The 22,613-nt window shown below is 45.8% G+C and overlaps 1 protein-coding gene across 3 annotated transcripts in view; it reads right to left on the bottom strand.

Annotated features, from left to right (window-relative positions):
* CASZ1 (castor zinc finger 1) overlaps positions 1-22,613 on the bottom strand; it is a 242,081-nt gene that overhangs the window by 205,973 nt on the left and 13,495 nt on the right. For 2 of the 3 annotated variants that reach the window (XM_078772441.1, XM_078772442.1), the window contains exon 1: positions 2,753-2,998. The exons of the other annotated variant lie outside the window; for it this stretch is intronic. The gene's annotated coding sequence lies outside the window, so the exon portion shown is untranslated. Of the gene's footprint in view, positions 1-2,752; positions 2,999-22,613 lie in introns of those variants that run through there. 3 annotated transcript variants of the gene reach the window in all.

Raw genomic sequence — 22,613 nt, 5'->3', positions numbered from 1 at the left:
CGGCGTGTACCAGCACAGTGAGGTATCGGCGTGTACCAGCACAGTGAGGTATCGGCGTGTACCAGCACAGTGAGGTATCGGCGTGTACCTGCACAGTGAGGTATCGGCGTGTACCTGCACAGTGAGGTAACGGCGTGTACCTGCACAGTGAGGTATCGGCGTGTACCTGCACAGTGAGGTATCGGCGTGTACCAGCACAGTGAGGTATCGGCGTGTACCAGCACAGTGAGGTATCGGTGTGTACAAACAAAGTGAGGTTTCGGCGTGTACCAGCACAGTGAGGTGTCGGTGTGTACCAGCACAGTGAGATATCGGCGTGTACCAGCACAGTGAGGTATCGGCGTGTACCAGCACAGTGAGGTATCAGCGTGTACCAGCACAGTGAGGTATCGGCGTGTACCAGCACAGTGAGGTATCAGCGTGTACCAGCACAGTGAGGTATCGGCGTGTACCAGCACAGTGAGGTATCGGCGTGTACCAGCACAGTGAGATATCGGCGTGTACCAGCACAGTGAGGTATCAGCGTGTACCAGCACAGTGAGGTATCGGCGTGTACCAGCACAGTGAGATATCGGCGTGTACCTGCACAGTGAGGTATCGGCGTGTACCAGCACAGTGAGGTATCGGAGTGTACCAGCACAGTGAGGTATCGGCGTGTACCAGCACAGTGAGGTATCGGCGTGTACCAGCACAGTGAGGTATCGGCGTGTACCAGCACAGTGAGGTATCGGCGTGTACCAGCACAGTGAGGTATCGGCGTGTACCAGCACAGTGAGATATCGGCGTGTACCAGCACAGTGAGGTATCGGCGTGTACCAGCACAGTGAGATATCGGCGTGTACCTGCACAGTGAGGTATCGGCGTGTACCAGCACAGTGAGGTATCGGCGTGTACCAGCACAGTGAGGTATCGGCGTGTACCAGCACAGTGAGGTATCGGCGTGTACCAGCACAGTGAGGTATCGGCGTGTACCAGCACAGTGAGGTATCGGCGTGTACCAGCACAGTGAGGTATCGGCGTGTAACAGCACAGTGAGGTATCGGCGTGTACCTGCACAGTGAAGTATCGGCGTGTACCTGCACAGTGAAGTATCGGCGTGTACCAGCACAGTGAGTTATCGGCGTGTACCAGCACAGTGAGTTATCGGCGTGTACCAGCACAGTGAGGTATCGGTGTGTACCAGCACAGTGAGGTATCGGTGTGTACCAGCACAGTGAGGTATCGGCGTGTACCAGCGCAGTGAGGTATCGGCGTGTACCAGCACAGTGAGGTATCGGCGTGTAACAGCACAGTGAGGTATCGGTGTGTACCAGCACAGTGAGGTATCGGCGTGTACCAGCACAGTGAGGTATCGGCGTGTACCAGCAGAGTGAGGTATCGGCGTGTACCAGCACAGTGAGATATCAGCGTGTACCATCACAGTGAGGTATCGGCGTGTACCAGCACAGTGAGGTATCAGCGTGTAGCAGCACAGTGAGGTATCAGCGTGTACCAGCACAGTGAGGTATCGGCATGTACCAGCACAGTGAGGTATCAGCGTGTACCAGCACAGTGAGGTATCGGCGTGTACCAGCACAGTGAGGTATCGGCGTGTACCAGCACAGTGAGGTATCAGCGTGTACCAGCACAGTGAGGTATCGGCGTGTACCAGCACAGTGAGGTATCGGCGTGTACCAGCACAGTGAGGTATCGGCGTGTACCAGCACTGAGGTATCGGTGTGTACCAGCACAGTGAGGTATCGGCGTGTACCAGCACTGAGGTATCGGTGTGTACCAGCACAGTGAGGTATCAGCGTGTACCAGCACAGTGAGGTATCGGCGTGTACCAGCACAGTGAGGTATCGGCGTGTACCTGCACAGTGAGGTATCGGCGTATACCTGCACAGTGAGGTATCGGTGTGTACCAGCACAGTGAGGTATCGGCGTGTACCAGCACAGTGAGGTATCGGCGTGTACCAGCACAGTGAGGTATCGGCGTGTACCAGCAGAGTGAGGTATCGGCGTGTACCAGCAGAGTGAGATATCAGCGTGTACCATCACAGTGAGGTATCGGCGTGTACCAGCACAGTGAGGTATCAGCGTGTAGCAGCACAGTGAGGTATCAGCGTGTACCAGCACAGTGAGGTATCGGCATGTACCAGCACAGTGAGGTATCAGCGTGTACCAGCACAGTGAGGTATCGGCGTGTACCAGCACAGTGAGGTATCGGCGTGTACCCGCACAGTGAGGTATCAGCGTGTACCAGCACAGTGAGGTATCGGCGTGTACCAGCACAGTGAGGTATCGGCGTGTACCAGCACAGTGAGGTATCGGCGTGTACCAGCACTGAGGTATCGGTGTGTACCAGCACAGTGAGGTATCGGCGTGTACCAGCACTGAGGTATCGGTGTGTACCAGCACAGTGAGGTATCAGCGTGTACCAGCACAGTGAGGTATCGGCGTGTACCTGCACAGTGAGGTATCAGCGTGTACCAGCACTGTGAGGTATCAGCGTGTACCGGCCCAGCGAGGTATCGGCGTGTACCAGCACAGTGAGGTATCCATTCGCAATGTGATAACTCCACATGGTACCAAGGAAGCTCCGTCGGTGTAAACACACGATGGACTCCGGCACGTGGCCACTCGAAAGTGAACGTGTGTTTGTTTGTAGCAATGAGGAGGTATGAGAAGGACAAAATGCACATAAAGAGAGAGACATTTACTACAAAAACAGACACATGGTCGCGGACAAACAGTAAGCTGGAATTCTTACCGTGTCGATCTCAGTTTCAATTGCCCAGGTTGAACCAACGTCTCTGGTGCCAAACCGAACACACATGCGGTGAACGCGTCCCAGGACTGTCCCTGGTGAGAAGCGGAGAGGAACCGGAAAGACAGGGACAGGGAGAAAGGAGAGAGAGAACGGTAAGGGAGAAAGAGGGAGAGGGGTAAGGGAAGGAGGGAGCGAGAGGGAGCGAGAGGAAGCGAGAGGGAGACAGAGAGAGACAGAGGGAGCGCGATGCGCAGCTCGGATTGTACCCGCCCCCAACTTCTCGCGATGATAAACCTCCCCAGCACTCCACCGAACTCACTTTCACTTTCACACCCCGACTTGACACTCACTTTCACTTTCACACCCTGCTTTACACTCATTTTACATTCACACCCTGACTTTACACTCACTTTTACATTCACACCCTGACTTTACACTCATTTTACATTCACACCCTGACTTTACACTCATTTTACATTCACACTCTGACTTTCCACTCACTTTTACATTCACACCTTGAGTTTACACTACCTTTTACATTCACACCTTGAGTTTACACTCATTTTTATTTTCACACCCTGAGTTTACACTCACTTTTACATTCACACCCTCACTTTACACTCACTTTTACATTCACACCCTGACTTTACACTCACTTTTACATTCACACCCTGACTTTACACTCACTTTTACATTCACACCCTGACTTTACACTCACTTTTTCATTCACACCCTTACTTTACACTCACTTTTACATTCACACCCTGAGTTTACACTCACTTTTTCATTCACACCCTGACTTTACACTCACTTTTACATTCACACCCTGACTTTACACTCACTTTTTCATTCACACCCTTACTTTACACTCACTTTTACATTCACACCCTGAGTTTACACTCACTTTTTCATTCACACCTTGACTTTACACTCACTTTTACTTTCACGCCCTGACTTTACACTCACTTTTACTTTCACACCCTGACTTTACACTCACTTTTGCATTAACACCCCGAGTTTACACTCACTTTTACATTCGCACCACGACTTTACACTCACTGCTACTTAATTAATGCAATGATATACAAACAAGCCTGATATACAAAGGAACTTTGGCGCAGGAGGCCATTCGGCCCATCATGCCTGCGCTGCACCAACACCACAAAAAACTCTTGAATCCCTTTTCTTGCGTCATTTTACCGTTAACTGACACTTTTACACTCACCGTCACCTTTAGACCGTCTCACACTTTACAAACACGCTACCACGTCCGTCTTATATTTACCAATGACTAGTTCAACTCGGAGAATTCCTCGTGTCATTTACATTAACACAACCGTTAAAAAAAAAACACGTTTATGCACTTGCATCTTTCACACTCACTCTCACACTCAATTTTACACTCACTTTTACACTCACTTTCACACCACATTCTGATCGTCAGTTTCATACATTCACTTTCACACTCACGTTCACACTCATTCTCACACTCACTCCCACACTTTCACACTCACTCTCCCACACATTTTCACACACCCTCTCTCACACACTCTCACACTCAACGCCACATTCTGATCGTCAGTTTAATACACTCACATTAACCAATTTCCGACCCGTCGTCCTCTTTCACACGATCAATCAATCACTCGTTCAAACTTCTACTTTAGCTGCCACTTACAAACTCATTTAAACTTTCACACACACACACACACACACACACACACACACACACACACACACACACACACACACACACACACACACACACACACACACACACACACACACCATTCGTTTTAATCCTTAAACCACATTCGTCACGTGACATTCACTCGCTGTGCCCTTTTATCTTCACTTCCCAATAAATTCGTTGAACACATTTACCCGTGGAAATATAATCTGCAGCCTGGGTGGGCTCCGATGGTTGTTATTTTGGGCTCCGATGGTTGTTATTGTGGGCTCCGATGGTTGTTATTGTGGGCTCCGATGGTTGTTATTGTGGGCTCCGATGGTTGTTATTGTGGGCTCCGATGGTTGTTATTGTGGGCTCCGATGGTTGTTATTGTGGGCTCCGATGGTTGTTAATGTGGGCTCCGATGGTTGTTATTGTGGGCTCCGATGGTTGTTATTGTGGGCTCGGATGGTTGTTAACATGTGCTCCCATGGTTGTTATTGTGGGCTCCGATGGTTGGTATTGTAAGCTCCGATGGTTGTTATTGTGGGCTCCGATGGTTGTTAACATGTGCTCCGATGGTTGTTATTGTGGGCTCCGATGGTTGGTATCATGTGCTCCGATGGTTGTTAATGTGGGCTCAGGTGGTTGTTATTGTGGGCTCCGATGGTTGTTATTGCGGGCTCCGATGGTTGTTATTGTGGGCTCCGCTGGTTGTTATTGTGGGCTCGGATGGTTGTTATTGTGGGCTCCGATGGTTGTTAACATGTGCTCCGATGGTTGTTATTGTGGGCTCCGATGGTTGGTATTGTAAGCTCCGATGGTTGTTATTGTGGGCTCCGATGGTTGTTAACATGTGCTCCGATGGTTGTTATTGTGGGCTCCGATGGTTGGTATCATGTGCTCCGATGGTTGTTAATGTGGGCTCAGGTGGTTGTTATTGAGGGCTCCGATGGTTGTTATTGCGGGCTCCGATGGTTGGTATTGTAAGCTCCGATGGTTGTTGTTGTGGGCTCCGATGGTTGTTATTGTGGGCTCCGATGGTTGTTATTGTGGGCTCCGATGGTTGTTATTGTGGGCTCCGGTGGTTGTTATTGTGGGCTCCGATGGTTGTTATTGTGGGCTCAGGTGGTTGTTATTTTGGGCTCCGATGGTTGTTATTGTGGGCTCCGATGGTTGTTATTGTGGGCTCCGATGGTTGTTATTGTGGGCTCCGATGGTTATTATTGTGGGCTCCGATGGTTGTTATTGTGGGCTCCGATGGTTGTTAATGTGGGCTCAGGTGGTTGTTATTGTGGGCTCCGATGGTTGTTATTGCGGGCTCCGATGGTTGGTATTGTAAGCTCCGATGGTTGTTATTGTGGGCTCCGATGGTTGTTAACATGTGCTCCGATGGTTGTTATTGTGGGCTCCGATGGTTGGTATTGTAAGCTCCAATGGTTGTTATTGTGGGCTCCGATGGTTGTTATTGTGGGCTCCGATGGTTGGTATCATGTGCTCCGATGGTTGTTATTGTGGGCTCCGATGGTTGGTATTGTAAGCTCCGATGGTTGTTATTGTGGGCTCCGATGGTTGTTAACATGTGCTCCGATGGTTGTTATTGTGGGCTCCGATGGTTGGTATTGTAAGCTCCGATGGTTGTTATTGTGGGCTCCGATGGTTGGTATTGTAAGCTCCGATGGTTGTTATCATGCGTCCGATGGTTGTTATTGTGGGATCCGATGGTTGTTATTGTGGGCTCCGATGGTTGTTATTGTGGGCTCCGATGGTTGTTATTGCGGGCTCCGATGGTTGGTATTGTAAGCTCCGATGGTTGTTATTGTGGGCTCCGATGGTTGTTATAGTGGGCTCCGATGGTTGTTATTGTGGGCTCCGATGGTTGTTATTGTGGGCTCCGATGGTTGTTATTGTGGGCTCCGATGGTTGTTATTGTGGGCTCAGGTGGTTGTTATTTTGGGCTCCGATGGTTGTTATTGTGGGCTCCGATGGTTGTTATTGTGGGCTCCGATGGTTGTTATTGTGGGCTCCGATGGTTGTTATTGTGGGCTCCGATGGTTGTTATTGTGGGCTCCGATGGTTGGTATTGTAAGCTCCGATGGTTGTTATTGTGGGCTCCGATGGTTGTTAACATGTGCTCCGATGGTTGTTATTGTGGGCTCCGATGGTTGTTATTGTGGGCTCCGATGGTTGGTATTGTAAGCTCCGATGGTTGTTATTGTGGGCTCCGATGGTTGGTATTGTAAGCTCCGATGGTTGTTATTGTGGGCTCCGATGGTTGGTATCATGTGCTCCGATGGTTGGTATCATGTGCTCCGATGGTTGTTATTGTGGGCTCCGATGGTTGTTATTGTGGGCTCCGATGGTTGTTAACATGTGCTCCGATGGTTGTTATTGTGGGCTCCGATGGTTGTTATTGTGGGCTCCGATGGTTGGTATTGTAAGCTCCGATGGTTGTTATCATGCATCCGATGGTTGTTATTGTGGGCTCCGATGGTTGTTATTGTGGGCTCCGATGGTTGTTATTGTGGGCTCCGATGGTTGGTATTGTAAGCTCCGATGGTTGTTATCATGCGCTCCGATGGTTGTTATTGTGGGATCCGATGGTTGTTATTGTGGGCTCCGATGGTTGGTATTGTAAGCTCCGATGGTTGTTATTGTGGGCTCCGATGGTTGGTATTGTAAGCTCCGATGGTTGTTATTGTGGGCTCCGATGGTTGGTATCATGTGCTCCGATGGTTGGTATCATGTGCTCCGATGGTTGTTATTGTGGGCTCCGATGGTTGTTATTGTGGGCTCCGATGGTTGTTAACATGTGCTCCGATGGTTGTTATTGTGGGCTCCGATGGTTGTTATTGTGGGCTCCGATGGTTGGTATTGTAAGCTCCGATGGTTGTTATCATGCATCCGATGGTTGTTATTGTGGGCTCCGATGGTTGTTATTGTGGGCTCCGATGGTTGTTATTGTGGGCTCCGATGGTTGGTATTGTAAGCTCCGATGGTTGTTATCATGCGCTCCGATGGTTGTTATTGTGGGCTCCGATGGTTGGTATCATGTGCTCCGATGGTTGTTATTGTGGGCTCCGATGGTTGGTATTGTAAGCTCCGATGGTTGTTATTGTGGGCTCCGATGGTTGTTATTGTGGGCTCGGATGGTTGTTATTGTGGGCTCCGATGGTTGTTAACATGTGCTCCGATGGTTGGTATTGTAAGCTCCGATGGTTGTTATCATGCGCTCCGATGATTGTTGTCCGCCTGCTATCCGCAGCAGCTGCGAAAAGTGACCGTTGAATCATTTTGGTCCAATCGTCGATGGTTGAAAACAAAATTCCTCGTCTTCGAACGGCACTCCATTGTTAGCACTCAAGTTTCTCCTTGATTTACTTGTGTGTGCGCGCTTTGCCTAAACGACGAGCACATAAAGGCAACAGAAACAGGTGTAATACAGACATTGTTCCTTCTACCCTCATCCACCCCATGTCACCCACATCAACAACTGCTCTAAATTTTTTCATTTTTAAAAACAATCTCCAAAGTAGAGCGAAGGCTTTGGGGTTTGAATTTTGGGTCAAACCCCAAAAAATCGTTACATATTTCATGCATCCCCAATGTTGATTGCATGTACACGAGCCCACAATAACAACCATCGGAGCCTTATACAAAGTTTCCTAAATGAGAGCAATGCGACTGTGTCGCCAATATAGTGCCTGCCTGTGACAATGGGTAGATGTCCTCATTTACGATCCTAAAAATAAACATGTTTGATTTAAATCCCTTCAGCTGTTCTCAAGTATCACATTTTTACCAGATAGGATCATCGATCATCAATCATCGATCAGTAGATCAGTGAAAGTCGATCGGGGGCCATCGATCAGTGAAGCTGTTTGGAGAAGGTTCAAAATATATATATATATATCGGCTTTCAAGCTAATATGGCTGCCAAACCATGTGACATCAAAAATGTACACTCTGCAAATGTATGGGTAGGGGATCACGTTTGTGAAGTTTCGTGTTGATCAGATAGGGTTCATTTTTCTATCCAAGATGGCTGCCAAATCACGTGACTTCCAACATCACCATTTTCAAACTACATGCAAACTCGATTTCAAACTCGATGATCCTATCTGGTAAGAATTACAATATTCCCGTCTTTTCCAAAAAGCATGGGGATGATTATGGTGAATTTGGATCCATATCGGAGAAAAAGAATTACAAAAGGTGGAGATATTAAATGCTAGGGAGAGAGTAATTAAACTGAAATTAAGAATTGTTTATTAAATAACACACATGTCCATGTGTGTGTGTGTGTGTGTGTGTGTGTGTGCGTGTGCGTGAGTGTGTGTCCATGTGTGTGTGCATGAGTGTGTGTCCGTGTGTATGTGTGTGTGTGTGTGTGTGTGTGTGTATGTGTCATGTGTGTGTGTGTGTGTGTGTGTGTGTGTGTATGTGTGTGTGCGTGTGTGTGTGTGTCCATGTGTGAGTGTGTGTATGTGTGTGTGCATGTGTGTGCATGTGTGTGTGTGCGTGTGTCCATGTGTGTGTGCATGAGTGTGTGTGCGTGAGTGTGTGTGTGTGTGTGTGTGTGTCCATGTGAGTGTGTGCGCGTGTGTGTCCGTGTGAGTGTGTCCATGTATGTGCATGTGTGTGCCCGTGTGTGTGTGTATGTGTGTGTGTGTGTGTGTGTGTGTGTGTGTGTGTGTGTGTGTGTGTGTGTGTGTGTGTGTGTGTGTCACCTCTATTACAAGCGTTAGCCCATGGATTAAAAAACATCTCCCAACTACTTCGGGGACAATTTCACCAACGTTTTTCATCCATATTCGGGAAAATTGATTTTACTTCAAATTGTTCTTCCTGCTCCACCTTCCAACATTGAGGGTGATGAATAACTTGACCCCTTTAAAAAACTAACATGCAAAAAAACTTTTCTGATTAAGCAAGGGTAATAGAAAATAATGAATTAAAGGCACCTTTTGGTGGAACTTGGGTAGAATTTGCTGAATTGAGAGTTTTATGAATATTTGTTTCCCCAAAGGACGCCGATGGAAACAAGCCAGCTCTGTAATCGGCTTTTTGGGGTTAATCTTTGTAAAAACACCAACTCATGTGTTTGTTTATTTCTCGTTCCCACCATCTTCCCTTTTCGTTTTTGATGCATATTTTGCTTTTATATATTTTTACCTTTGCCAGAGGAGAGGGTATTGCATTTAACTCCGTTTGTTTGTCTGTCTGTTTGTTTGTCCGCACAGAATAAATATGATTTTCTCTGCAACCGTTGGTCTGATTGACAGGAAATTTTCACCATCGGTGCAACTCCACCTGTAGAATTTTTTAAATGATAATTATGACGTCATCGGCCACGTGGTTCGGCCGCCATCTTGGAAAAGCCGAAAAATTTTGCACCTCTATATCTCGGAAAGCGCAGAATAAAAAAAATGGAGACATGGCTCATTGTAAAGAACTCTCCATGGGGAATAAAATATGTTAATGATGATGGTCATAGGTGCCTCCATTATGACGTCATAATTCGACAAGTACAAAACTTCATCCGATCAAGATGAAATTTCTTGAGCATAATCTAGGAATAAATTAGCTTAGAAAAAAAATGATGACGTCATCGGTCACATGGTTCGGCCGCCATATTTGTTTTAACACAAAAGCCTTAAAAACCACTGAAAATACATCCTAGCGAGGGTTTGCAATCTCTGATTGCTCTTTGTTCTTATGATAGTTTTTATGCCTCTGCTGACGAAGTCGCCAGAGGCATTATGTTTTCAGGTTGTCCGTCCGTGTGTCCGTCCATCCGTGATTGGATTTCGTTACCGCGATAACTTGAAAATGGCTAAACAGATCTTAGTCAACTTGGCACAGGTATGTATAAATGAGGTAAAGATGAACTGATTAGATTTTGGGGTCACAAGGTCAAAGGGCAAAGGTCAGAGGTCATGTTAGGTAAAAATACTGTTACCACGTTAACTTGTGAACCAGTGATGGGATTCTGACCAATTTTTGGTACAATTGTGTAGAATGATGTAAAGATGAATTGATTAGATTTTGGGGGCAAGAGGTCAAAGGTCAAAGGTCAAGGTCTGTAATAAGTCTATAACTTGAGAACGGCTGAAGTGATCTAATTCAAATTTGATACAAGTATGTATAATGTTGTAAAGCTTAAGTGTTTCGATTTTGGGGTCACAGGTCACAGGTCACAGTCAAAGTTTGTAATACGTATATAACTTGAGAATGGCTAAAGGGATCTATTTCAAACTTGGTACAGATACAGTCGTGGCCAAGAATATTGGCTCCCTTGCACCTTTTTCAAATAATGCATCATTTCTTACAGAAAATTGTTGAAACTAAAAAATATTTTGGTATCCACATATGTATTTCTTTGGTTTGCAGTGGAGCATAACAAACTAGAGCTTCCAGGGAAGCAGAACTCAACTGAACTGACTGGACAACTTTAAAGTAGGTCAGTTGTCTGTACTAGATTTGACTTGAATGAAAAGCCAACAAGGTTTGATCAAAATCCATAAATATTTGTGGACGTAAGTCTTAACGTCGATTCGGGCTGAAAACAATATGGCGGCCTATGGCGGCCATTTTGTGACGGAGCGGGTTGGAATGCAATAGCAACCTACCTTGTGTGGTAAGGGTTAAACATTCTAAGTTAGATCAAAAACTGTTAATATTTCTGGACGCTAGAGTGTTAACGTCGTTTTCATGACCAAAAACAAAATGGTCGCCTAAGTCCGCCATTTTTCAACGGATCGGGCTGAAATGTAATACCAACCTGGTCCTTGGGGTAACGATGCTGCATGTCAAGTTTAATCAGAATCGGTTGATATTTGTGGACGCTGGAGTGTTAACGTCGAAAAGTTAACGGACGACAGACGACAGATGATGACGACGACGACAGACGACGGACGCCGAAGGGTTCAGTATGTGATGAACTCAACTGGACAGTAGTCCAGTTGAGTTTAAAAAGCTGAAAAATTACTAAATCTTAGCTTATTCCAGACAGAAATCCTAAAATGGCCCGGACAATATCATTGGCACCTTTTCGAAGTTGTTCAAAATAAATAGATTTTAAGCAGGTAATTTATTTATTTATTTTTTGTATACATAATCGAGGCTCGTGAAAGAGCTAACATTTATCACACAAACAAATCAAACAGACAAACAAACAAAGTGTATAAAAAGGGGAGCGGTAGACAAGATGGGGAGAGAAGGGGAAGCACATAAACACAACATTTGAGAGCAGGGACATCTTGAATGTGTGGGAGAGAGAGGGCTTGGGGGGAGGTGGCGTGGGAAGGGGGAGGGGTGGGAGAAGTATAAACACTAGGACACCGAGGACTTCCAGGAAAGAAGTTGGTATTTCAAAAAAGTGGATTTGGGGTGAAATTATCGGGGGTAGAAAAGATCAAGGTTTTGGATGGGGGAAGATAAGAGATGGTGGTGAACAGCTGTTTTAAAGACCTGGAGGGAGGAGTGGGATTGAAGAGAGTGAGGGAGTTTGTTCCAGAGGCGGGAGAAAAGAGGAATGAAGGAGTGAACGTGAGCAGAGAGTCTTTATTTTGGCAGTTTAACCATAAGAGGGTTGCAGGCAGATCTTGTGCGACCTGTAGGAATATTTGGGGGACAGAGCACAGAGAGAGCTGGAGGAGCAAGGGGTCGGTAGAAGAGAAGAGAGTCGGTAGAAGAGAGAACTCTCTTAGAGGGGTCGGTAGAAGACAGAAAGACCACCAACCTGCCTGCGGTGAGTGAGTGAGAGGCCCTTGGAATTAGCTTCATCGCGGGAGATTCCAATGATTCTGAATGCTTTGGTTTCAACAGCGTGAAGACGAGCTAGGTGTGAGGCAGGAGCACCAGCCCAGAGGGGAGAGCAGTATTCCATTGAGCTGCGGATGAAAGCCTTGTATGTGGTGAGGAGCTCAGGTGTACCAAGGAAGGACTTCGCAAGACGGAGGATGCCCAGTCGTCGACTGGCTTTGGAGGCCAGATTTGAAATGTGGTTTTCCCAGGAAAGATCATGGCAGATAGTGAGACCCAAAAGCTTGAGTGACAGAACTTCTTGGAGAGGATTATTCAGAAAGTGGATGGGAGGGTTGTCCAGTCGGTCTTTTCGGAGAGACATCGTAAGAGTGTGAGATTTGTCAGGATTGAAAGACATGTTCCACTTGTTTGCCCAGTCTGTGATTTTGTCCAGGTCTGCAGAGAGTGAGGAGGCTGCAGACTGCCGATCTGAGGGATGAGGAATGGAGCGGCAGAGAGTGGAGTCATCAGCAAAGAGATAGAGGGGATTTTCAAGAGAGTCGGAGAGACCATTGATGAAGACCAGAAAAAGCACCGGGCCCAGAACACTGCCTTGGGGAACTCCAGCCTGAACAGGAAGAAGAGATGAGAGAAACCCATTCAGGGCCACACGTTGACTACGACTGGAGAGGAAGTCCACCAGCCATGCGTGAAGATTTCCATGGATACCAAAGGAGGAGAGTTTGGTGAGCAGAGCAGGGTGCCAGACCGTATCGAAGGCACGTGATATGTAGAGGGAGGCAGCTCTAATTTCCTGTTTGGCATTGAGGACCTCCATCCATTGTTGAGACAGCAGAAGCAGCATGTCCAGAGTGGAGTGACCTGGTCTGAAACCAAATTGATGATCAGAGATCAAGCCATTGGAGAAGAGGAAAGATTTCATATCCGAAGCAATGATGGATTCCATGATTTTGCTGATAATTGGGAGAAGGATGATTGGTCTGTAGTTGCAAGGATCTGTTTTTGCATCTTTTTTTGTGTAAAGCGGTGATGTTGGCTGATTTCCAAGCAGATGGCAGATGACCTTGAGCAAAAGAGAGGGTGAAGAGAACAGAGAGAGGGAGTGAAAGAGCGGAAGAACAGCATTTTAGGACCCGTGGGCTGATGCCATCAGGTCCAGTTGCAGAATCAGAGTCGAGGGTTGACAGAAACTTTTCCACCTTGTCAGGAGGCCAGGAGTAAATGCGTACGACTGGGTACAGTGGGTACAGAGCGGGATGGGTTTGGGACACAAGATTTAGAGGCAAACACAGAGTTGAGGCATTCAGTTTTTCACGTGCGGAGTCAGGTGTGTAGCCGTTTGAGGTAAGGGAGGGGATGGAGGGGGAACAAACACCAGAAACAGATTTGACCAGACACCACTAGGATTTGGAAGAAGGAGACAGATAAGAGAGTTCGGTCTTGAGAACGGAGAGATATTGTTTCCTGGCTCTCCTGAGGGTGGACACACACTTGTTTCGGGCTTTGTGAAAGGAAATGAGATTTCCTTCCGTTGGATTTGCTTTCCAGGAGACGAAGGCAAGTTGTTTCTGGGCAACAGCCTCACCACAAGATTCCGTGTACCATGGACGGGAGGAAGGGTATGACAACAGAAGACGAGATGGGAAGACAGAAGACAACAGAAGACAGAAATTCTCCTTTACTTTGGAATTTAACTCACCTGTGGTGAGTTGCAGGTGCCTGCAATTTAAAAATTACTCATTCAACCTGTTTGAATGGAGAAAAGGGGTCATTCTGCTGTTTTGTGTCACTGTGTGTACCGCAATGAGCATGGAGAAAATATAGAAAACCAGAGAATTGTCTGAGGAGGTCAGACACAAGATTGTAGCCAAGCATGGACAATCTCAAGGCTACAAGTCATTATCCAGAGACCTTCATGTTCCTGTGTCCACCGTACGCAATGTTATCCGGAAGTTTAAGGCCCATGGCGCTGTAGCCAACCTCCCTGGACATGGCTGCAAGAGAAAACTTGATTGAAGATTGCAGCGAAGGATTGTTCGAATGGTGGAGAAAGCACCTTGATCAACCGCCACAGATTGAAGCTGACCTTCAGACATGAGGTACAGCAGTTTCAACTCACCCTGTCCGTCGCCAACTCAATGAAAGGGGGTTCCATGGTAGGAGACCCAGGAGGACCCCACTGCTGAGAGAGAGAGAGAGAGACAAAGCCCAACTGGGGTTTCCCAAAACACACTTGAACAAGCCAAAATCCTTCTGGGATAATGTCCTGTGGACAGATGAGACCAAACTAGAGCTTTTTTGTAAGGCACATCATCTCTATGTTTGCAGAAAACAAAATGAACCCTTTAAAGAAAAGAACACCTTCCCTACAGTCAAACATGGAGGAGATTCATTGATTTTTGGGGGTGCTGTGTTACCTTTGGCACTGGGTACCTTGAATGTGTGCATGGCATTATGAAATCAGGAGATTACCAAGGCATTTTGGAGCGCAATGTTCAACCCAGTGTCAGAAAGCTGGATCTCCGTTGAAGGTCATGGGTCTTGCAGCAGGACAATGACCCCAAGCACACTTCAAAAAGCACCCAGGAATGGTTCAAGACAAAATGCTGGACTGTTCTGAAGTGGCCAACAATGAGTCCAGATCTAAATCCCATTGAACACCTGTGGGGAGATTTGAAAACAGCAGTTCGGAGAAGGCACCCTTCAAATCTGGGAGAATTGGAGCAGTTTGCACAAGAAGAGTGGGCCAAACTGCCAGTAGAGAGGTGAAGGAAGCTCATTCATGGCTTATAGGATGTGCTTGACTGCAGGTATTTTGTCCAAAGGCTGTACTACCAAATATGAAGTTTAGGGTGTCAATAATTTTGTCAATGCCATTTATTTTTATTTTCTGATTTAAAAGGATATATTAAGTTCTGAATCAAAAACAAAGGTTCTGTAATATTGTCGCGCGATTGCCCCTTGGTTAATACCGTGGGATCGCGGATGGCCAAAAGAACTTTAATGGAGGTGTTTATTCAATGACGGATTTGACTATGAAGCACGGGAGGAAGAAGGAAGAGGAAGAAGCGGCAAGCTCTTACCTGATGCGTTCCGAGCAGTCTTCAACCTTGCAAATTAATGAATCAAACCAAAACGGGGTTTTGAATAGAAAGGGAAAAATAATACAAGGGTTTATTCAAAATAAATATCGGGACAGGGAAACGCGACGATAAAAACTAAATCCTAAATCGGGATCCCAGACACCTCACTTCACATTCAAGACAAGGGAAATCAGTAAATAAAAGAAACGTTGTTTGTGCATTTGTGGATGCGAGCTTATCTGTGTCTGGCAGTGTGAGGGATCGTCTGGCTTGAGTGCGTCGTCCGAGGCAGCTCTGGTTGGCTCGAACTGCCTGGCCCTCGGCGCGCCCGCTTGTCAGCGCTCCAACGCAAGCCCCGCTCTTCGTTCGTCGTTCACACACCAACGCAAGGAAGAGAATCGACGGCGTTCCTTCTCTCCACCATCTTTCGAACTGCTGGTTCCTCCACCAGGTCCGAAGCAAGAGAAGGCCCAGCGTGAAGGGACAATCAGGAGCAAGAGGCCAAGGGAAGAGAAGTGAGGGAAGAAGCGAAGAGAGAAAATGCCGGCGGGCGAGTCGTTTTGTCACTCACGGTTTGACGTCAGCCATCCTCTCTCCCAACCAGTGCCTCGTTTTTTTGTGGTCTTTCGCACCTTCTGACGTCACCGAACTGTCCTTCAATCAGCGACCTGCTTCTAAGTAGTCGTTTTGCGCCTTCCGCACTGATTGGCCAAATGTTCGCGCCTTCTGCACTGATTGGCCGAGGTGTCAACGGTCGGTGGCCAATCATTGTGCCGCTCCTTCACCTTCCTTACCCTCCAATCACAGGGAAGATTTTTGTCCCTTCCCCGACCAATTACACGTTCTCCTGAGCATGGCTCCAGCCTGCCTGGCACGATGTTTGTCGCCCATAGTGGCGTACTGCGCAGCCGCTGCCTGTTGGTTCTTCCAAAGTCATTGTGGTGGCGGGGAAATTATTTAATGTGTGGTGCGCTAATGGGCCTATTTAATGTCTATGGGATGTATTGCCATAAGGGACACTGGGATGCTCACAGAGGGAACGACACACAAGGGAATTTTACCCATAATCGCTGTACTAATTAGCATGCCCCGCCCCCTCGTGGCGGGGACAAAGATACAAGCTTAATCCGACATTCGGGCTACAGAACTCATTACATCTAGATTCGCTATCATGACAGCCGTACACCTACCTATGCAGATCTACCTGGATCTAGACATTCCTCTACCCCTAAATCATAACAATATCAACAGTGAAATAAAGAATTGTGGAGAACTAATACTTTTGTCAATTTCAACTTATTTTTATAGAATTTTGTAAGTTATTTGAAAAAAGTGCAAGGGTGCCAATATTTTTGGCCACGACTGTATATATATAATGATGTAAAGATTAACTGATTAGATTTTGGGGGTCCTGAGGTCAATGCCCAAAGGTCAGAGGTAATGTCAGGTAAAAATGTGAGAACTTGTGAACAGCTGAAGGGATTTAAATTAAAACTTGGTACAGGTATGTATAATGGTAATTATAAACATGAACTGATTACATTTTGGGGTCAATAGGTCAAAGGTCAGAGGTCATGTCAGGTAAAAATGTGCTAACTTGGGCACAGCTGAATGGATTTAAATCAAACTTGATACAAGTATTATAATGATGCAATAATGGATTTAAATCAAATGGATTTGAATCAAACTTGATACAAGTATTATAATGATGCAATAATGTGGGCGGAGGCATATCAGTTGACGTCTTGACGTTGAAGAGTGCCGTTCTAGTTAGCTCACCTGGAACGAAGTTCAGGGGAGCTTATGCGATGGCGCATTGTCCGTCAGTCCGTCAGTCCGTCAGTCCGTAAACATTTGAAACTTATTCTCCGAAACCGCTGATGGGATTGCGACCAAATTTGGCACAAATGATATTTGTTGTGTTGTGACTAAAGTTTGTTTACGGCATTAAAAAAAATCGGGGTCCAAGGGGGTTTACCGGGGTCAAAGTGGATCTATGTTTGACCCCCCCCCAAAATAGGTATTTGCTTTCTTCTCTGAAACTACTACACACAATTTTGATGAAACTTGACCACAACCTTCACCACCCTTGATGTACCAAAGTTTGTTCATGGCATTAAAAAATCTGCCCTTTTGGGGATCTACGGGGGGTTGCCCCCCAAAATAGGTATTTGCTTTCTTCTCAGAAACTACACACACTATTTCGATGAAACTTGAGCACAACTTTCAACACCCATGATGTACCAAAGTGTGTTCATGGCATTAAAAAATCTGCCCTTTTGGGGGTCTATGGGGGGTTGCCCCCCAAAATAGGTATTTTTTGTTTGTTTATTTAAAGTCTTATGATTATGTTAGTATGATTTTACATGCTGCCCTGTCTTCTAGCAACCATTGAAATTGGTTTGAAATACCTTTATTCAGTGAAGTATACTGTTTATTCTACCAGGTGAGCGCCACGGGTATTGCCCCTGTTTTTTAAATATTTTCTGTTACATCCTTGTACTCTTTATCCTGCCATGTTGGTTTTACCGAATAACATCATTTAATCATTCATTGTACAATCAAGGTACATTAAGTGGTATATATAGATCCTAGGGGATGTCTAAATATCTCATGTTGTCGTATGCTCACCCTGGAGAATCATCTAGTCTTGATTCGACTCCCGATGTAGAATCAATTATAAATCTGATATTTTAAGGATAGGGCCAGTAAGAGGCACTGCATCTCAGATGCATCTCTGAACAAATTTCTAAATGTAAACTGCCGAATTGAGCTTAACAGCAGTTCCGACTACTCAAAAAGTAGTAATTTGTCAAAAACGTGTCTACGAGCTTCTCCGGGCTCCTCCGAGCTTCTCCGGGCGTCTTCAGACTTCTACGAGCTTCTCTGGGCTTCTACAAGCTTCTACGGGTGTTTCCGGGCTTCAATGGGCGTCCCCAGGCTTCTACAAGTTTCTACGAACTTCTCCAGGCGTCTATAAGTTTCTATGAGCTTCTCTGGGCTTCTACAGGGTTCTCCGGGCTTCTACAAGCTTCTACGGGCTTCTCTAGGATTCTTCGGGCGCCTCCGGGCTTCTCCGGACAGTGTGTAGTATAACTCTTCAGAAAGAAACACTTAAGTATGTCAAATAAGTACGTCAAAACAGCAAACTTGTCTTCCTATTCATGTTCAAAATATTAAACATCCAATTAAAATAATCTGTTTCTTGATAATTAACTGATAAGACGGATGGACGGACATGAACCGATTGCTTAACCATGCTGCTCCTTTTGCGTGCGCAATATACCCCATACTATTCATCAGTCCCTGGTGTTGGGCTAGCGGCTAGGGTGCCAGCTTAGGATTCCAAGGATCCTGGGTTCGAATCCCGGTCGATCGCTGAATTAACGCCAGGGGGGTTGACTCAGCCTGTCATCCTTCCGAGGTCAGCAAATTGAGTACCAGTACACTGGTAATTCCCTGTTTATCGTAAAAAGGCGACAAACAGGGTTGGCGGCAGGAAGGGCATCCGGCCATAAAACATTGCTTCAAAAAGGGGACCAAAAAACAACAACAAACACGGTCCCCGAAAAGGCCAACCCCCGCTTTGCGGGGAAAAATGGCCTCTAAACGGTGGTTTTATTCATCAAGATGGAGGAATGAACAAATTCTTGGCAAGCAGTCTGTGTGACCTTTCTGATGTGCTTTGGGGTTCAAGATTGGCTGTTATACAAGCACGTGATATTAGACATGTTTTGTGGACAATGCATGGCTGAGGAAATAAGTTGTAAACTTGTATGTAAGTTACTGCCTTCCCAGATAATTCTGGGAAGTATACCTTGTATTTGCGGGTGATCCGACAAAACGGCATTAACGCCAAGCCATTAATCGTACAGACGTACAGAAGTACGTACACGTTTCCAATCACAACCAGATTACACGGTGCATCACATACCTGGTTAGAGTACAGACTCATTCTTCTCAGTGAGTGAGTGTGTGTGTATTTGTGTCCCAGCAGACAGATCAATCTCATATAGATCTTTCATATTCTCAGATATACTGCAATGTATGCATGGTAATTGTTTTGTATTTATTTATGCTAATGTGTACTTGTATATAAATGTCATTAATCAAAAAGGCTTCGGCACCATAGAGCGATTTTTTTTAAATCCCCAAAAACGAACCTTTTGCTTTCTTTTTTTTTTTGTGCCGAAAACACTCCCAGTCACTGACGAACCTTTTTTCTTTTTTTGGTGCCGAAAACACTCCCAAACAGTCACTGACGAACCTTTTGCTTTCATATTTTTTTTGTGCCGAAAACACTCCCAAACAGTCACTGACGAACCTTTTTTCTTTTTCTTTTTTTGGTGCCGAAAACACTCCCAAACAGTCACTGACGAACCTTTTTTCTTTTTTCTTTTTCTTTTTTTGGTGCCGAAAACACTCCCAAACAGTCACTGACGAACCTCTGAAAGTTTGACGAAGATCCGTTCAGCCATCTCTGAGAAAAATGGCGACACACAGACCAGACAGACAGACAGACAAAGGGCTTTCTTAAATACTAGATGGAGGAACTACCGGCCGATGAGAGTGCGTTTGCTAATGAGGCCAAACAGCCGCCATATTGGGACTCACTACCGACCGAAGGTTCCAGACGAAACAACGAGGAAAACAAAATCAAAGATTAGCAGGTTTTTAAATAAACTGAGGGGTTTTTTAAAATCGGGCCTTTTCATGTTGTGCTGAGTACCAAGATGGCGGCCGGTGACTTTTTATTTTTCAGCAAACCAGTGATCCAGTTACATTTAGATCAGTGCTCACACCTCTTTTCCTTCCATGCTGTGGTAGTAGTATTAGTGCTTTTGTTGGAAAGGTTACAGAGATTTGCGTTCAGAGCTCATGCAAGCTCAGGCAAACATATGTTCCCAGTTTAATGTCGCTCAATTCCTCATCTCTGCAAGTCCATGGTTTGAACTACAGTCGACAAGGTAGAGCATTTTGAAGAGAAAGCACTACCAAGACAGATAAGGGGAGGGTAAAAGAACGCCAAAGAACACCAAAAAAAGACCGCCAAAGAACACCAAAAAGAATGCCAAATAACACATTTATACAAATAAGAGCAAAATATCTTGTGGGGAGACCGTACAAAGTGCATCATTTATAGTCCAGGTTTCCTTAAACTTTTGAACAGTGTTACTACATTCTGCCGCCTTGTACTCCGAAATAATGCGTGAGCGTATTAAGCCCTTCAGACATACAGAACTGTGTTCCACCACATCTTTCTCAATTTTTGCCTTCCTGGTTTTATATATTGCCATTTTTGCACAGGCTAAAATAAAGTTAACAAGGAGATCTCGTGACTTGCTTAGTTTCTTTACCGGGTGCCCGTTGATAAAAAGTGTTGGAGAGAAGTGAAGCCAGAAGCGCAAGAGAAGATTTTTCATCAGTAAGAACACTGGTTCAAGACGGTGGCATTGAAGGTATATGTGAAATATAGTTTCCCTTTCACCACAAAGCAGCAATCCTCTGAGAAGTTAGTGAAGTGCCGCATCATAGATCCAGAGCTCAGTGCACCATGTAGCAACCTCCAACTTAAGTCTGCCATCATTCTTGGCATTGGGTAGAGATAGAGTGAATCCCAACGTGGATGAACAGTCGAAGGAAGTGGAAGAGTCTCACGCCAGGGAGTATCCAGTCGGGTTGCAAGAGCTATATAATGGAGCGAGTGGATCACTAGCAGGTATATATTTTTCCTTGATAGCCCACAGAACGACATTTCCACTGTGCCAGGGGTCTTACTCATATTGTTTGCAGGTATTGGCTGAGAGAGCTTGCAACATCGTGGTCGGATTTTAAAATCCATGGAGTTACCGATGGACATCTGTCCAGATCCATCACCCTCTTTGGGATTCTCTAGATATTCCAGACAATCTGGAGGCAAGGAGCTTTTGACCTCTTCAAGTATCCTGGAGGGGATCCTGATTGTCCTCAGGCCCATTTTTGCTGCGAGTTCCTTGGGTAAAAGCGTACTCTTACCATCATTCAGAAGGTCTCCCACTGTGGATATGCTACCAGCTAAGAGGCTCCTTCTTACTGAAAAGGAAGCCAGAGTTGGGCCCTGTAGAAGAGGGTTGAGAATGAGCGGTTCTTCTAACAGGTCCTTGCCTGGATAAGGAACTGTTCTTTGTACGTCGACTACATTCCAAGCCTTCAGCATTTCTTGATAAAAAAAAGAGGCAATGTAGCACTAGACAGGCTCCGAGATGTAATGATGAAAAGATTCCTTTTGTACCCAAGATTGAGCACTTTGCTGAAGAAGTATGATGCCAGTGAGCACCATTGCGGTGCAGGGTTCACATGTAGGTAACGTTGTATGGTCTTCAGCCTGGATGCGTGGTAGTGGCTTCGAAGGCAGGGAAAAGACTGTCCACCTTCTGAAAAAGGCAAGCTCAGAATGCCCAGGGAAACCCAGTGTTTACCATTCCAAAAGTAGTCCAGTAGCTTCCTCTGCATCTTAACCAGAAACGCCTCTGGAGTGCTTATGCAAGAGAGCCTGAATACTAACTTCGGAATTATAACCTGTTTAATAAGGAGTGTTTTTCCCCTCAGAGACAGGACTTTTAGTAGTCCACTCCAGTCTCTCAACTTTGCTTCGATCTTGTCCCCTAAAGTGTTCCAGTTAATGAGTGGTGAGGACCCATGGGAAGTGGATAAGTGCACCCCCAAATATTTGAGCTCATTGCGACTCCAGGTCAATTTCTGAAAAAGTGTTGGGTAACTCCTTTACCTGCATTTGTCCAATTAGAAGCCCCGAGCTTTTCCTCCAATTGATTGTAGCAGACGATGCTGCTGAATAGACCTGCTGACAATCATAAACTATTTGCATATCCCTTGCATTACTGGCAAACACGAGAACATCATCTGCATATGCAGAAAGTTTGAGGTTGACCCTGTTGTGTGGCACCACAATGCCAGTTAGCCTTCTTCTCATCAAACAAAGGAAGGGTTCGATACATAGGGAATATAATTGGCCGGACAGGGGGCATCCTTGTCTTATTCCTCTCTCAAATGGAAAGGGCGCGAGCAAGAAACCGTTGACTTTGACTAGGCATTCTGCCGACATGTACAACGTCTGAATCATGCCTACAAATCTCCTCCCCAACCCAAATGTTAGCAAGGTTTCAAACAGATACTCATGGTTCATCTGGTCAAAGGCTTTCTCCTGATCCAAGGAAAGAAATCCGACTTGAGTCCGAGTCATGTCCGCATACTGTATCAGGTCTCTGACAAGGGATATGTTGTCATGTATTGTCCTGCCTGGAATGGCATAAGATTGGTCCGGGTTGACTAATTTTGT

This window comes from Myxine glutinosa, chromosome 2, assembly GCF_964187855.1.
Source record: "Myxine glutinosa chromosome 2, kmMyxGlut1.1, whole genome shotgun sequence".
NCBI classification, from domain to species: Eukaryota; Metazoa; Chordata; class Myxini; order Myxiniformes; family Myxinidae; genus Myxine; species Myxine glutinosa.
This window is presented reverse-complemented; position numbering and strand designations above follow the sequence as displayed.